The sequence below is a fragment of the Mauremys mutica genome, unplaced genomic scaffold, assembly GCF_020497125.1.
Source record: "Mauremys mutica isolate MM-2020 ecotype Southern unplaced genomic scaffold, ASM2049712v1 Super-Scaffold_100099, whole genome shotgun sequence".
In the NCBI taxonomy this organism is placed as follows: domain Eukaryota; kingdom Metazoa; phylum Chordata; order Testudines; family Geoemydidae; genus Mauremys; species Mauremys mutica.
In genome coordinates this window covers 1,634,894-1,649,740 of record NW_025423266.1, presented here as the reverse complement: position 1 = coordinate 1,649,740, position 14,847 = coordinate 1,634,894, and the positions used below count along the sequence as shown (strand labels likewise).

The 14,847-nt window shown below is 52.2% G+C and overlaps 1 long non-coding RNA gene and 3 other non-coding genes across 4 annotated transcripts; 1 reads left to right on the top strand and 3 right to left on the bottom strand.

The window, feature by feature from the left end:
* Positions 1-595: 595 nt before the first annotated feature.
* On the bottom strand, positions 596-669 carry TRNAI-AAU. The gene has a single exon. It is a non-coding gene; the product is annotated as a tRNA-Ile (tRNA).
* A 6,399-nt stretch (positions 670-7,068) lies between these two features.
* On the top strand, positions 7,069-7,141 carry TRNAV-CAC. Its single transcript has one exon. It is a non-coding gene; the product is annotated as a tRNA-Val (tRNA).
* A 1,441-nt stretch (positions 7,142-8,582) lies between these two features.
* Positions 8,583-8,654, bottom strand: TRNAG-UCC. The gene has a single exon. It is a non-coding gene; the product is annotated as a tRNA-Gly (tRNA).
* Positions 8,655-11,473: 2,819 nt separating this feature from the next.
* On the bottom strand, positions 11,474-13,305 carry LOC123358877. The gene is made up of 3 exons (XR_006575783.1): positions 13,263-13,305; positions 12,664-12,908; positions 11,474-11,531 (listed from the first exon to the last, which is right to left on the bottom strand). It is a non-coding gene; the product is annotated as an uncharacterized LOC123358877 (long non-coding RNA).
* Positions 13,306-14,847: the final 1,542 nt, after the last annotated feature.

Below are 14,847 nucleotides of genomic sequence, written 5' to 3'. Positions count from 1 at the left end.
ACTTCGAGTGGTGGTGCCCCTGGGCGGAGTGGTCCTCTTGCTCCTCCCTGTCGGAGGGGTGGGCTCGAGTGTGGGCTTGGGGGGTCTGGCTGTGGGCGGTGGGAGGATGGTGTCCAGGGAAGTCCCAAAGGTCACCCTGCGCCGGCGGAGTGTGAAGCCTCTCCCCTAGGTTGGGGTGCCGAGGATTAAGCCTTCCTCTGTGGCTTGGGCTGGGGAGCGAGATCCAGCGTCGGGTCCATTTGGGTGGAGCTGGCGGCCGGCAAGAATTCGGGCCATCAGGTCAACCCTCTGTGGACAATGGGGGCGAGCCAGCAGGCCTGCGATTTTGGCTTTGCGGGCGGGCAGCTCAAGCCTGGCCTCCTATGAGCCTGGAAGGCAGCCGGCCGGGCTCACCCGTCTCCTCCCCAGGCCCAAGTTCCTTTCAGGCAGCAGGTGGAGCAAGGAGCCCAGGGAGGGGAGACCAAGGAGGTGTCCAGAGCCTCGTCCTGCCCGGCGCCCAGCAGGGCTCTTGCCCGCTCCCGGCCCACCTGGTTTTGGCCTCTACCACCCCTAGCAGTCAGCCAGAAGAGCAGAAGTGACCTTCTCCCTCCTGCAGTGGCCAGCATGGGGCTTGAACCCATGACCTTGGCGTTATTAGCACCACACTCTAACCAGCTGAGCTAGCCGGCCTATGGGAAACTTTCCCTTGCCTGACCCTTTTGGAAGGAGTCACCGGCTGGCGCGGGGAACGATGTGGCCTCCGTTATCGAATGGATGGATCAAGACGCCATTTGCCAAAGTAGGGGAATTAGCTCAAGTGGTAGAGCGCTCACTTCGCATGCAAGAGGCAGCGGGATCAATGCCCGCGTTCTCCAGCGGCTAGGCAGCCCTGGGACCTTCTCTTGCCCTTCTTTTAGAAGCCATGGACAGTCAGCCGGCTCAGCTCCTCCCGTGGCCTCCATCCCTCTCCCCGCTTGGCCTCCCAAAAAGCCAGCCCTTGCGGAGCACAAAGCTCTTCCTCCCTGGCCCTTCTCCCCCTTGCGCTGACTGGGCGGCTGGAGACAGCTGGGGGAAGTTAGCTCAAATGGAAGAGCATGGGAGAAGTAGTCAGACCCATACACACATTCTCCAGCCTGCTCTGCTGTGCTCTGCTGTGCTGGGCTCTAGTGGGGGACCTGCACCTTTCTTTCTGAGCTCTCACTGGAGCACAATCCCTTTCCTCCTCCCTTCCTGCTATTCTACGCCAAGCTCATTGGCCGGGAGGGAGAGCCACTCAAATACAGAATTACTCACATCCCAGGGGTCCCTGAAGGGAATGAGGAGATGGGCGGGGTGGCACGCGATACCAGCTCAGCTGAGACCGTGAGACCTCGCAGCCTCCTGATCTCAGGCAGCATGGCAGCCGTGGAGCAGAGCACGCAGACAGCTTGGAGACAGCCAAAGCAGGGAAGGGCTGCATTGGTCTGGAAGAGGGAGTCGGTGGCTGTCTATCCTGGCGGAGGCAGGGTCGTTTTGCTGTATGCTGGGCCAGGGGCCAGGGAGCCTGCTAGAGTTGCTGAGCTGGGCCTGCTCCTGGCTTTGCTTGGGTTAGAGGAAAGTGGTGAAGATAGGAACGGCCCTCCTGGGTGAGACCGATGGTCCATCTAGGCCACTATCCCGTCTTCTGACAGTAACCGATGCCAGGCGCTTCAGAGGCAATGGCCAGAGCAGGCAATCGTCAAGTGATCTATCCCTGCGTTGTCTTCTGAAGTTTGGTGCTTGTTTCAGGGGCTAACTCTCAGCCCAGACACACTCCAGGGAGGGAGCGTTGGTGTTTGTGCCGAGGAGCGTGGCTGGGACTCGGACCCCCTTCCCCAGCTCTGGGTAGCGCCCCCACCCCCTACCCCCATTTCAGGCTCTGTTCTGCTTAAGGCCACAGAGCCCTTGCCTTTTTTTGCCCGGTGCCTGAGAGTCAGGCCAGCTGCGGGGAATTAGCTCAAGCGGCAGAGCGCTCGCTTTGCATGCGAGAGGTAGTGGGGAACGCTGCCCGCATTCTCCGAGCCTGTCAACTAAGGGCTCCTGATGAGCGTGGTGGACGGGAGAGCCGGCCATCTGACTTTTGGCCTTGCTGCCCGTAGCGGTCAGGCTGAAAAATCAAAAGCCATCCTCCCCAGGCCCACAGCCACCCAGGGGCTCCTCTGCACCAGGGCCGGCTTTAGGAAGTGCGGGGCTTGTACTCACCGGGTGGTGCTCCGAGTCTTCGGCGGCAGGTCCTTCACTCACTCCAGGTCTTTGGCGGCACTGAAGGACCCGCCGCTGAAGTGCCGCCGAAGACCCAGAGCGCCGCCAGGTGAGTAAAAATTAAAAAGGCGCCTCTAGCCAGGGAAGGGATTCTCACTGGACGTGGGGCCCTCTTAGGCGCGGGGCCCGATTCGGAGGAATTGGTGAAATAGGCCTAAAGCCAGCCCTGCTCTGCACCATCTTGCCTGAGCAGGTGGAAGTGGAGCCTGGAACTGAGCTGAGGCGCTGAGGGTTATGTGCTCTGCGTGCTTCACACGGAGGTAAAAACATGGGGCACAGATCTTTGAGCACAACCCTTGTCCTGAGGAATGGAGGGGGCTGCACAAAGAGAGACCGGCTCTCCCTGGCGGGGCTGCAGCGGCTCTTCACAGGGTCAGTCCCACTGGCAATTTGTACCAGAGTTTTGTAAGTCTCCTTTTCTGGCCTGGTTCCCCCCTCTTTAGGGAGACTGGCAGCCCCAAACTTCGCAGAAACCATCATAGCGAGGCCAACCTGAGCACAGACACCTGCTCAGCACCCCGGGGTGCAGCCCTGGACTCCGGCAATCAGCTACGCTCAGCTGCCCACCCAACAAGCATTACACGCAGGAGCCTTCGTGCCCCGCGTGTTCAGGTCCCTCCCAGCGCCAGCTTTAAACTCCGCTGCTCAGTTCTAAGCTTTGGCCACACGGGGGCAGCCTGGAGCTCAGCCAACGCCTCCCGTTGCTGGTTGCGTTTCCTGCTCCTCGTGGCAGGTTCACACTCCGCAGGCAGATCTCTGAATCTGAGCCAAACCGTTCCCCAAATCCAGCGCTTTAGCAGCAGCTTTGCTAGGAAAGCGCTGACGTCCCCAAGTAAAGTAAGAGCCAGAGCGCTGTGTCCAGGATCTTCTATTGGGCCCCTCACCGTGGTGTCTGTCAGGCGCAAGGAGAAACCAGGGAAATGTTTTCATGGCGTTTAAGGGCAGAAGGGGTCATTAGCTCAGCTAGTCTGAGCCCCGAATAACACAGAATTACACCATGACACGTATTGATCCCACAGACCTTAGACAGATCAAAGCGTTTCTGCCCTCAGGACGGAGGCTAAACTGGGTACCAGAGGCAGCGAACAAGGGGCCCCCAAGGCAATGGCAGGGAGCTGACGCGGTGAAATATGCCCAGATGATCCCAGCAGGCGACCCACCCCCATGCTGCAGAGCTGGGAGTCCCTGTTCCTCCTGCCCTTAAGAATCTCTGGTGGTAAGTGGGTCCCCCCAGTTCCCCAGATAAGAATCCTCCATGTGGTTTCCCTGGCTTCACCTCCAGATAAGAACATTGTGTGGAGGGGGTGGGAGGAAGGTTGTCTGGCAGATCTGTAAAGGGGGACTTTGTCTCCCTGTCTGGCCCAGGCTCCTGGGAGGAAGTGATCTCAGTGTGTCTGGCTGTCTCCATTCCTCCCACCCACAAGAATCCCTGGTATGTGGGTGCACCCTAGACCATTAAGGATCTCTGGTGGGTAGGTGTCTCTCTCCCCCTAGTCAGGATCTCTGGGACGTGCCTGTATAAAAAGAGACTTTGACTCACCCAGGCTGGGCTGCCATCATGGAACAGACCAGGTCCTTCTGTGGAGGGTTTGTGTTCCTCCAAGGACGTGATCTCAGTGTGTGTGGGTGTCCCTGTCCCTTCAACCCGTAACAATCTCTGGTGCGTGGGTGCGCTGGGCCCCATTACAATCCCCTCTGTCTTACCCATGAGGGATCCGGTGGATGTGGGTGTTCTCCACGCTACTGGGGGTGTCTGGTGCCCCTGTCCCTCCTGGTTAATAGTGGAGTGTGTGGGTGTCCCCCCGACCGTTAAGGATCCGTGTTGTGCGGATGCCCCCGTTCTTCTCATTAAGAATGGTGCAACGGAGCATATGGGTGTGTCCCCCACCCCATGAACTAGCTCCCGTGTGTGGTTCCCCTGCCCCCATCCAGGCTCTGTGGTGTGTGGGTGTCTCTGTTCCTCTTTTCAAGAACTGTGTGGCAGGGGGGCGTCCCTCCCCCCAAGTCAGAATCCCCATCGTGTGGGTGCTCCCATCCAAGCTCCCATCCAAGCTCTATGGGGGGGAGGGGGGGATGTGTCTAAAAAGAGACCGTGTCTCACTGTCTTGCCCAGGCTACGCTGCAGGGGCTATTCACAGGTGTGATCCCACTACTGATCAGCATAGGAGTTCTGACCTGCTCCGTTTCTGACCTGGGCCAATTCACCCCTCCTTAAGCAACCTGGGGACCCCAAGCTTCCCTGGAATCACCATATTGATGCCGAGCTTAGTGCTGACACCCGATCGGCACAGCCCCCTGCAGCCCAGAACTCCTGAGCTCAAGCGATCTGCCGGCCTCAGCCTCCCCAGGCGCTGGGAATCACAGGCACCAGCCACAGGGCCCAGCTTGTTTTGTGGCCTGGCAGCTCGAGTTTTAAACTCCGCTTGTGAGCTCTGTGCCTTGGCCAGACGGGGACAGCCTGGAACTGGGAAATGCTCCTGCTTCCCCCGCCCCCGTCTCATGTCGAGCTGCAGGCGCCGCTGTCCTCCTAGGTAAGATCCCGGATGTTTCGGTGCCCCCCATCCCCCATCCAGGAGCCCAGGTGTCCGGGTACCTCTGCCCCCCATAGAGAATCCTGGATGTGTGGGTGTCCATCCCTCTGCAGAGGATCCCGGAGTGTGGATGCCCTTGTCGCCCCCTACAACATCCTGGGTGTGTGGGTGCCACTCTCCACCCCCCCCGAGAATATCTCTGGTGGTTGGGTGGGTGCCCCTGTTCGCCCTTACAGCATCCCTCGTGCACGGGGGCCTCCCTCCGTCCCAACTCAGGGTCCCCAGGGTGTGAGTGCTCCCATCCCCCGATACAGGCTGGGGGGGGGGTATAACTGGCTCTCGCTGTCATGCCCAGGCGGTGCTAGAGCAGCTGTTCACAGGGGCAGCAACCCCACTGTCAACCTGCAGCTTTAACCTGCTCCAGGGGTGACCTGCTTCACCCTCCTGTGGGAGCCCGGGGACCCCGAACTGCCCAGAATCACCTGATTGATGCCGAGCTTAGCACAGACACTGGCTCAGCCTGGCAGGGAGCTGCCCTGAGCCCTGACAATCAGCTTCCCTCCGCCTCCTGCTGCACAGCGAGGATCCCACGCGAGAGGCTTTGTGCCCAGTTTGTTCAGGAGCGTCCCAGGCTCCAGCTTAAACTCTGCTGGTCAGTTCTAGTCTTTGGCCACACGGGGGCGGCACTAACGGTCCCATCTAAACGCTGTTTGCGTTCGGCCCTTCGGATCGCAGATTGTAACCTGCGGGCAGATCTGTGAGTGCAGCCAAATCCCTCCCCAAACTGAACATTGAAGCAGCAGCTCCCGTTGGAAAGATCAGGATTTTAGCCTTTAAAAACAAGGAAAATGTCTCCAGCGAGAGACTGAAGAAGCTCAATTGATTTCATTGACTGGAGGTTAAGAGGCGATTTAATCACTGGTTTAAATATGTTTTACAAATTCCCAGAGGGGGGGAATATCTGATTTAAAGGGTTCTTTAATTCACCAGACAAAGGTTGAACAAGACCCCATTGGCTTGCTGTCAATGTCAGAAAATCCCACCTGGAAATGACCATTTTTTAACCGTGAGGCTAATTATCTAGTGGAATAAGCTCCGCAAGGGAGGTGGTAAATTCCCCATCACTTGCAGTTTGTAAATCAAGACTGCAGCTCTTGCTGCAAGACACCTGGTGTGTGGGTGTCCCTGTTCTGCGTTTCAGGTCCCTGGTACATGGTGCCTCCCTCCCACCAGTTCAGGATCCCCACAATGGGAGCTCCCATCCCCCCAGCCAGGCTCTGCGGGGGAGGGGAGTGTATAAAAAGAGACCGTGTCTCACTCTCTTGCCCAGGCTATGCTGCAGGGGCTATTCACAGGCGCGACCCCACTACTGATCAGCAGGGGAGTTTTGACCTGCTCCATTTCCGACCGGGGCCGGTTCACCCCTCCTTAGGCAACCTGGGGACCCCAAGCTTCCCCGGGATCACCATATTGATGCCGAACTTAGTGCGGACACCCGATCGGCACAGCCCCCTCCCCTGGCAGCCAGAACTCTCCGCAGAACTGCCATGGTTGCTCTCCTGGGTGTCTGGTCAAGGACAGCTACCGGCTTCTCCTGAGAATGCAGCTGAGAAATGACTCACCCTTCTCTAGATTCTCGCCTGTGGGCTCTGAGAAGCAGGATGGGGCCTGTATGATAAAGTCCATGTAACATTCCCCTCTCATCCCAGCCCTGCTATGTCGCCAGTAGCTGCTGTCCCTGGGTAGCAGCAAAGGATGTTTCCCAACAGCAGGAGACCCCAGCCTGGGACTAAAGTCAGCCCAGCCCAGACTCCACACCCTAAAGTGAATAAGGAAAAGTTATTTACTTGTTCCCATAATATAAGAACTAGGGGTCACCAAATGAAAGTAATAGGCAGCAGGTTTAAAACAAATAAAAGGAGGTTCTTCACACAGTGCACAGTCAACATGTCGAACTCCTTGCCTGAGGAGGCTGTGAAGGCTAGGACTATAACAGCATTTAAAAGAGAATTAGATACATTAATGGAGATTAAGTCCATCAATGTCTATTAGCCAGGATGGGTAAGGAATGGTGTCCCTAGCCTCTGTTTGTCAGAGGATGGAGATGGATGGCAGGGGAGAGATCACTTGATCATTACCTGTTAGAGTCACTCCCTCTGGGGCACCTGGCATTGGCCACTGTTGGCAGACAGGATACAGGGCTGGATGGACCTTTGGTCTGTCCCAGTATGGCCATTCTTATGTTCTTATGAAGGGAGGGAGCAAACACTGCAACAGAGTTTCTGTAGTGTAGTGGTTATCATGTTTGCCTCACATGCAAAAGGTCTTTGGTTTGAAACCAGGCAGAAACACATGGGTTTACTTCTTCTGCCTATCCAGGAAAGCACTCCTACTGCTGCCACTGGTCTGTCCTTGCGATAACTCCAACCCCTGCATGGCAGAGCGTGGTGAAATGAGCTGAGAAGAAGCCTTGGCATCAACAGGGGAAGGTTAGAGGATCTTGGCCAGTCACCTTTTGAAGCCTTGTGGTTTGGTCTCCTCTGCCCTGGGAGGTTGGCCTATGGCGGCCGGCTCCTCCTGCTGGCCTCCTCTGTGTGACTTGCCAAAGGAGGGAGTGAGGCAGGAATGGGGCAAAGGAGGAAAGTCGAGCTGAGGAAGGCAGGGCAGAAGCTAAGCACCTCAGTGCGGCTAAGTGGGGTTAGTAGAGCGTCACCAGTCGTTCTGCAAAGCCTGGGGAGGTGCGGTTGGCTGCGGGGAGGTAGAATCCTGTGCCTGCCTCTTGGCTTCCCAGGGATGGCTACTTGCAGCCCAGGAGAAGAAGGATGGTTCTGGGTGAAAGGATGACAAGCAAAGCTCTGGCAGGAAATTTGGGTGCGTGATGCTGGCTCTGTGCTGGGGGAGGGGTTTGGGGTGCAGGAGGGGTGGCGCTTACCCCGGGCACTGCAGCTCCCAAAGTGACCTGTACACAAAACCCTGCGGCAGCAGCTGCTAGGTGAGCAGGGCCAGGGGGTCTCTGTGCACCGCTGCCTGCAGGCGCTGCCTCCAGAGCTCCCATTGGCCAGGATCTGCAGCCAATGGGAGCCACAGAGTTGGTACTCGGGGCAGGGGCAGTGCATGGAGACACTACCCTTGCGCCAGGGGATGCTGGGACATGCCAGATACTTCTGGGAGTTGCACGGAGGGACGGAGGCAGAGTGGGCATGGTGCCACCTTAGTGCTGCTGGCACATCTCTGTACACCCATTGGGGGGAGGGGAGCAGAGGGCCTCCATGTGCTGCCTGGGGTAGGGGCAGTGCACAGAGCTGCCTCCCCTCCCACCAGTACTGGATTTACCATGGCACAACTGGTGCCATGGCGCTGGGCCCATGGTCCAGAGGGTGCCCAGCCTGCTCTTCTCCGCCCCCTGATCTCTTCTGTGGGGGCAGAAGCTTGATGCAGCCTCTGCCGGCAGCCAGGCTCCCCTCCCCCGGGTCTATTACAGGAGTGGGTGGGTGGGGTGTTTTAGCCTGCAAGGTGCAGCAGGTCGGACTAGATGATAACACTGGTCCCTTCTGACCTTAAAGGCTCTGAGTCTAAAAGGGAAGTAAAGGGAAAAAAATTAAAAATCAATAAGACATTGTAATACCAGGATGACTCCACAACAGCTCACTGTATAGTCCTGCCCCTTTCTTTCTCCTCTGTGTGTTTAATGACCTGCTGGGACTTGGGACATTGATTCTCTCATTCCCTTGCTAAACTGATACAATGTGACTGAAATTGAACCAATTCCCAACAGAGAAAACACCACAGCCTTGCATTGGCTGGGAATCAAACCCAGATCAACTGCTTGGAAGGCAGCTATGCTCACCACTATACCACCAATGCATCTGGGAAAAGTAGCTTTCCTATGTGCCACTTATGCTTGTCAAGTGACTCACCCCCCACCCCAAGCTGAGGAGCTGACCGGAGAGGCTGGAGGCAGCCTGTCAGCTGGAAGCAAAGGCAGGTCCCCAGAGCGACTGACAGATGGGGACATGGGCTCTACATCCCAGCCTGAGGTTGCTCCAATCCCATCTCTGCCCTCAGAGAAGGGAAATTAAAATCAATGACCATAATGGCAGATTTTACCCCAGAAGGAAGGAGACAGCTCCTTTGAAAGCACATTTTGGGTTCGGTGCTGCTACGGACACATGGCTTTGTTGCGGATGATGCCAATCCTTGGGGCTCTGCCCGGAGAAGGAGCCATTCAGGCTGTCACTCAAGTGAAGAAGGGAGATGATTTTTTTGACAGGGACGGCTGCCTCGTCTTACGGGTGTTGGTCTGTCACCTTCTAATCTAGTGGGTGCTTGGTACATGCAGGCAGCCCCCGCTTCGGGGTCTCTCACGAGGAAATAAAGTTTCTACACAAAATCCCAAAGCCTTTCACTGAAAGGAGGGAAAGGAAATGGCCACAAGATGGAGCGAGGACATAAGGAATGTAACACAACCCCGTTCTTAGGGGTAATCTGTTATTTTTTGTAAAGAGCCAAAATTTTTGGTCAGGGTCTAGTCAAGGTCCAGACTGCAGTGTAAATAATAAAAAATAACAATGATGATAATAAGTAAATAAAAAGATTTTGGGGTCCATTCCAAAGCGATTTGGCCACTGTCTGCCTATTGATTACCCCACATTGACTCGGAGAGGTGATTTATCTCCACTCTCTTGGATTTGAAGAGCTGGTTAGTTTTCCCCGGGTATCCCACCAGGCTGAACATGCCATGCTATCGATGGTGACACTAGGATTATATCATATTATAAAAAACTGTAAATAAAGATGTGGTCTGAACGTGAGTGTTCTGTAACGAGAGGCTGGTTCCCCCAGTTCAGTTCCGAATGCTCTGCTAGAAATGCCCCTGGGACCCCGGCATTCCCCAGCAGGAGTGAAAGGAGAAACCCCCAGCTCTGCACGGAGCTCCAGGCTGATTCATCGGAGGTGGGGGGAATTGACGTTTTTGCTGCTGAGCAGGGAGCCAGGGCAGTTCTCTGGGAATCAGGGTGCCCAGCCTGACCCAACTGCTTCATTGCACCTGGGGCCCTGCAGGCTTTGACTGTCCCTGAGGCCAGGCAGCTGCTCAAGGAGCTTTCCTGGTGTTGCTGGCAGAGCAGGAACATCCCACTCTGAGGGCCTGAGTTCAGCCATCAGGAAAGGCAGCAGCTTTGCTCCCTCCTTCTAGACAGAACTCCAAGACCGTGGTTCTCAGCCAGGGGTCCGGAGCCCCCTAGGGGGCAGCGAGCTGGTTTCGGGGTGGGAGAAATATACCAGAAAGCAGGGCCGGTGTTAGACTCACTGGGGTTCAGGTCAGAAATCTGAAATCTGAGCCCTTCCACCTGGGACTGAAGCCAAAGCAACTTAACTTCACGGGAGCCCCCATGTTGTGGGGCCCTGTACAATTGCTCCGCTGGCTACCCCCTAACGACAGCTCTGGCTTTTAACCTACTGGACATGCAGAAAAACAGTTGTTGTGGCACAGGTGGGCTGTAGAGTTTGTATACCATGTTAAGTGGGTGCCTTAGAAAGAAAAAGGTTGGGAACCCCTGCTCCAGGGAATCCCAGTCACACCTTGATAGAATAGAAAGACCAGCACAAAAAATAGAGATGAACAATCAGATACTAAAATGACAATGGTTGGAACTCTCCATTTCTCTCAGTCTTTGGATTGATGGGCACTAAGGGCTGTAGCTACAGTTGAGGAACCAGGCGATCGGACAGCTGGCTCAGCCCTCCATACGAGTAACTTTCTCACACATAGGGAGATGGGTCAAAATTGGAATTGATGTCATGACTCGCTTCCCAGAGGGGATCAATCTGTCTAAGGCTGTGTCTACACTTCAAACACTGGAAATATTCTTCTGCTAACCTAACACTGTCTACACTGGGGCTCAGAGCACATTAACTACTTCTCTCAGTGGAGAGGACTTTTCATACCCCTGAGAACTGTGGCCATGTCAACATAGCTTTTCAGCACAGACCAGCCTTTAGATGTGACCAGAAAGGCAATGGACTTCAGCTTTTTCCTTCATACTGATGGTTGATGATTGCAGCTTTCTACCTATGACAGACGTCAGGCCTTTCCTTTGCAAATTAGAGAAGTGGGCAAGTCAGTGACCCTTACGGTCTAAGTGGGTAAAAACTTAGACAATTTATCTCTTTGAGTAGCTTTCATTTTAATAGAGCGACTTTGAAACTAAGCAAAATAAGTTCTATCTGAAAACACAAAAAATTAAAATCGATACTGGGCCAATTTTCTCTCACACATTCTTCCACCTCAACCATTGGAGTGAGGTTTTCTACCAGAACTCCTTACACTACAAGGAGTAAATTAAATCAAATGAACTTTTCAAGATTAGCCATCATTTCCTGTACGACTAACGAAACAAAAAACAAGACAACTTTAAGTTTTCCAAAATAATTCAGATTATCACAGTTAGTTTCTTACTCTTTAACCAATAACTTCACCTATAATTTCATTTTAATATGTAACAAGAACATATTAAATGATCACAAATTCTTGTCATATATGTTAGTTTTCTTTTAATGCCCATTGCCAACAACTGAACCTTGGCTCAAGTTGTGGTTTGTCCCAACCACTTCTGTGAGTTCATATATCTCAGGATCTTCTGCCATATGTGTTGGAGGAAGGGGTCTCCTATGTGGGAATGTTTGCATCATGAGGAAAAAGTACCTCTTTTCACACTTTTAAATCTTTCAAAGTAGGAGAAGCTAGAGGAGAAATGATGTAAATGCATAAAACACAAGGTAAAACTGTCTGGTCTACACTAAAGACATTTATCAGTAAAAGTATATTGTGCAGCTGTGTGAAAAATCCACACAGCTGAGCAACGTAGCTACACAGCCCTAACCCCCGGTATAGATAGCGCTACATCAGCAGGAGAGCTTCTCCTGCCGACATAGCTGCTGCCGCTTGCAGAACCTGGACTAATCAAGTTTGACTGCAGAGATCTCTCCCACTGGCTTAGAGAGCCTGTAATAGCAGCGCTACAGCAGCACAGCTACATTGGTGCAGCTGCGCCAAGATCAGCTTTATTGTGTAGCCACAGGATCAGACACAAAAGCATGGAATCAGGACTCAACATGTGTGTACCCAGAAGTCTGAAATTGGAGCCTGATACATTCATTGCCTCATTGGTTATCATCTTTACAGCCTGAAAGTCCTTGTTACTCAATCAGGCAGCCAGTTTGGGATTCACAGGGAAGGAACGTCCTAGGAAGCACTCTCTCTTTGGATCCAAATGGTGAAGGATGATTGTTCTCAATCTAACCCCGGTATCCTCTGGAACTGTCATCAGTGACACAGAACTAGGAAGTGGAGTGGTACAAACAATTTTCCTTGGGTCATTGGCCACCATAGCTTCCTTTACTGGGGAAGAAACCAAGAACTGGGTGTGGACTCTTTCCAAATCCTTGGCCTTGGTTAGGGTAAATTTACACTTCTCTGAAGTGGAATCCTTTAAAAAACCACTCAAAATCTCAGCAGTGTTAGTGAGGAATGGCTTCCCAGAACATGCCCAGCTTTTCTTTAATTTGGTGGCACAGGTCCAGGCAAGGAACTGGATACAGGCCTGGATCAGAATCTCTGTTAGTTACCAGAGCTGGAGTTTCTATTGAAAAATAATTTTTTTTCTGCAGCTATTAGATTTACAAAACACACATTTTTAGCATCCAGAAAGGATAAATTCAACAAAAAACCCACTTCTATTTCCTCAACATCTGTGTCATGAAGGGCATCTCCCATAATATAGGATTGGCTAGGAGAGATCTTCTGTGGGGCCTGGGTTATAAATGCTTTGGAAACCAAACACATGGGCATTGTGCCTAGTTCAAAATCACTTACCATGGAATTCTCTCCCCAGATCATATGAGACAATATTGACTTAAACAATTGAACTACACTGTGATCAGATGCAATTCCTTCAGTTAGTTCAGGTGCTGCTGTTGTACACCATTTCCGAGTGGAAATTTTAAATCACTACTGTTTGTTGGTTAGCATGTCCAGTAAATTGGAGAGTTATCTCCTTTGACAGAACTGCACTTGAACTTTCTCCATGTCATCATGCAGGGATGGGGAAAAAAGCAAACCTGAAGCGAGAAATGACGACTTTAGCAAATGGTCATTTGTCTTAAATTCTCCAATAAAGCTCAGCTACATCATATCAAACTGAACTAATATCTAATTGGGTGACCAAACAGCCTCCAGGAAAGATAGAAACCCACATCGCAGAGAGACAGAATACACGGCAATGAAAGTGTGAAGTGAAATTCCAGAGCAGGTTACATGTGATTATTCAGAATCAGGACAAGAGATTCTCCCATCACATTCTCCTCTGATCCATTCAAACATACTTCACTCAGCACTGTCTCAATAGCCAGTTATGTTATTTACAAATTTTTTAGTATCTGAGCATTGCCATAATGGGGGACAAAACCACTCACCTTGCCAGAAGTGGCTTTACCAATAGATGGAACCTGGGATTTAAACTCCCAATGATCACACTGTGTTTGGGATCCATTTGAATTCCCCTTCCAGGTCTTTGACACTTTCATCTCCAGTCATAGCAACTCTGATATACGATTAAAGAAGTCAAAGCATCATCTCCAAGCACAGACAGCTGAGAACTCGTCCTCACAGGACACTTTGAGATGTGGATGGATAGAATGTGATGAAGATGACCTCTGCATGGCTCAGACAAAAGGTAGCAGTTCTGCAGTGATGGGGAAGGAGGGAATCTCTGAGTTTCCTCATCTCCTTCCAGTGTCACAGAGGCTGAAATTACACTTTTTTTCCTGCCCTTGCTCCTCTTCATTTAACTATAATTTGAAAAATTCCCATTATATCTGCTCTTCAGCACAACCCAGAGCAACGCAGAACAAGTGGCAATGATACAATCTGTATCACTGGTGACTAACAATAACTTTGAAATAGGAAGAATAGTATAAATGTGATGCTCCCTGGTTCCTGATAGGAAGGGCACACTTGAATTACTCATGGGATAATGGAGTTGATAGAAAGGACAAATGGGTCCACCTCAAAACAGGGCAAACTGCAAAAGGCAAAAATGGGCCACTCATCTGGTCAAACTGAGGGATAACCATGCTGCAAACAGTTCAAACAGCTTTAAAAGTTACTATGTGGGAATCAGGAAAATTATAAAAGAAAAAAAAGTATTGATAGCCCTAGAGGTGTTTATGTTGTTGATCTCCCTTGCAGATTCTCTGATGACTATCATGGGCTAAGTGCCCACAGAAGGTTTTTCCACACTCACTGCATTTATAGGGTCTCCCACCGGTGTGGATTTTCTGATGTTCAGAAAGGCCTGAGCTGCTAGTGAAGCTTTTCCCACACTCACTGCATTCATAGGGCCTCTCCCCTGTGTGGATTCGCTGATGCCTAATAAGGTGTGAACTGCGACTGAAAGTTTTTCCACACTTACTGCATTCATAGGGCCTCTTCCCTGTGTGGATTCTCCGATGCCCAGTAAAGCCTGATCTGCTAGTGAAGCTTTTCCCACACTCACTGCATTCGTAGGGCCTCTCCCCTGTGTGGATTCTCTGATGTTGATAAAGGCCTGATCTGCTAGTGAAGCTTTTCCCACACTCACTGCATTCATAGGACCTCTTCCCTGTGTGGATTCTCCGATGCCTAATAAGGTGTGAACTGCGACTGAAGGTTTTCCCGCAGTCACTGCATTCATAGGGCCGCTCTCCTGTGTGGATTCTCTGATGCCTAATAAGGACTGAGCTGTGCCTGAATTTTTCCCCACACTCTCTGCATTCATGGGGCCTCTCCCCTGTGTGGATTCTTTGATGCCTAATAAGGTGCGAACTGCGACTGAAGGTTTTTCCACACTCACTGCATTCATAGGGCCTCTTCCCTGTGTGGATTCTGTGATGCTTTAGAAGGATGGAGTAATCACATATATTTTTCCCACATTCAGTGCATGTCTTTTTTCTCTTTCTGCTGAGGATTTCCTGTTGTGTTTTGGTTTCCTTGAGGTCTTTCTGAGTTTCCTGACAGGAA